Here is a 2,137-nt window from a genome sequence, read left to right on the forward strand (position 1 = left end):
AAGACATGCCATCAACCGAATTTTTAAATATGCTCTGACTTTATGATTTGTCCAAAGTAGGCAAAAGATAAGTCTTGATAGCAGTGAACACAAAATCCTTTGGCTGTTAAGGATCGTCAGCAGCACGGTTTTTCGCACTCGGGAAAACGTATGCCGCAATGTTTTCTTTCACGCTTGTAAGTAAAGCAAACGTGAAATTTACCTTGACGAAATACGTCGCATTAAACATTATTCCGAACACAGAAAAACACGGAGCTTCCAGTTCCTAACACTTCCGACTTCCCTCCGAAGCATTGGATGTCCATTGTTGTCAAGGCTTACCTTCTGCCTACTTTGGCCCCTCCTTGAAATCAGGGTATATCTGAAAACTCTATTGAGAGCATGAGCTCCTCCGTGGCTAGGCGGTTAGCATACGCGCCTTTGGCGTGGGAGACCCGGGTTCGATTCCCGGCGGGAGCTCATGTGGTTCGGATTCCACGTTAATCAGTAGGTCCACGTCTTATATAGCCTCGCTGCTGAAAGGGACGCTAAACTAAAATCAACTCAACTCTATTGAGAGCATATCTGAGAACTAAACTCTGTAGAGAATACCCTATATACCTATTGAAAATTGACGAAGTATGCACTTTTGGATTGAGTATGCGTGGCTTCCTTTACGCCGATAAGGATCCTCATCCACAGTATCTAGAATTCGAAATAGTGCCTGTTGAAATTTGGCTGTTTCGCGATTTTGGACAGCCCTAGCTCTGAAACTATGCACTTTTCACTATAGGTCTATATGAACTTTTTCTCTTATTTTGATGTGAGGAATCACCTCTTACAGTTTGTCGGTATAGTCATTAACACCCTATAGTCACCATATATATACCGTATAATTCAAGAGGGGTCGTGGTGGCTCAGTAGTAGAGCGTTTCCCTCTTGTGCGTGGAGTCCTTGGTTCGATCCCAGCTTGAGCCATGTGAAATTTGTGGTGGACAAACACCGTGTGCGTGGGTTTTCTCGGGGTTCTCCCACTTTTTTCATTCCACCATTTCATTCATTTCTCATCATCACCGTCTCCTTTAGCCTATATGGTATAACCGTGGGACGTTAAAGATTTAATTTCATTTTCATTTCTGAACACAAGATCACCCCAACTTTTAATAAAGGATTACCAAAAAAATAAAAAAAAAACTACAGCATTTACTGCGAATATTTCAAAACTTGTTATAGAACTCACTGAAAATCAAAGCAGACATAGACCTCTCTTAGTCTTCTTTACTAGAAAGTCCACTGAATCTGCGTTCAAGGCTAAAACAATGGGGTAGGAAAAGGGTAAAGTTTCTTAATCGAAACTCGTCATTTTGTTGAATAAAGAGAAACTCCACATCATATGTCAGAAAAGCAAGATGATCTCATACTTTTCGGCACAAGAATGTGGGGAGAAACCTCGTATTGGATTCAAAAATATACGGTATATATGAGTTTTTTCGTCTCCATATGATAAACCTTTACATCTTTAACGTGTGAGACCTCCGTTGGGAGCGCACACAGTTCATATCTTATAACAAGTTGTAGGAACATTTCCCAGATAATGTAGTCTGGAAAGAGTCCTCAAACTCAAAACCAACTAACTATGTATATGTTAAATTTAAGATAGCAAACTGCACACCTTGACGTCCCTCATTGAGGATCCACTACATCAAAGGATGTAAGGCCCTAGACTGACGATTTCAAAACTTATCTGTCGTGGGTGCGAATCCTAGTCACATGATATGAGTGTTACGTATTGTTCTCTCTCCATTCATTTCATTATCGTCATCCATTTATTATTGCTTCCTTCTTTCCTTAATGGTAGGATCATGGAACTTAAATCTCAACGGTACTATTATTATTATTATTATTATTATTATTATTAGTAGTAGTAGTAGTAGTAGTAGTAGTAGTAGTAGTAGTAGTAGTAGTAGTAGTAGGGATTTTAAAGAAGTGATAGAAACATTTGTATTAAATTCAAGCTTATTTATTTTATTGAACATCCAATAGGTCACACAGTATAACACAATTTCAGGTTCATCAAACTGATTGCAATATTATAATACTGTATAAGAATTATAAGCATAGAGTACAAATAATAATTAAATAACATTTTCATTTACAG

This window comes from Thermobia domestica, chromosome 6, assembly GCF_964235325.1.
Source record: "Thermobia domestica chromosome 6, izTheDome1.hap1.1, whole genome shotgun sequence".
NCBI lineage: Eukaryota > Metazoa > Arthropoda > Insecta > Zygentoma > Lepismatidae > Thermobia > Thermobia domestica.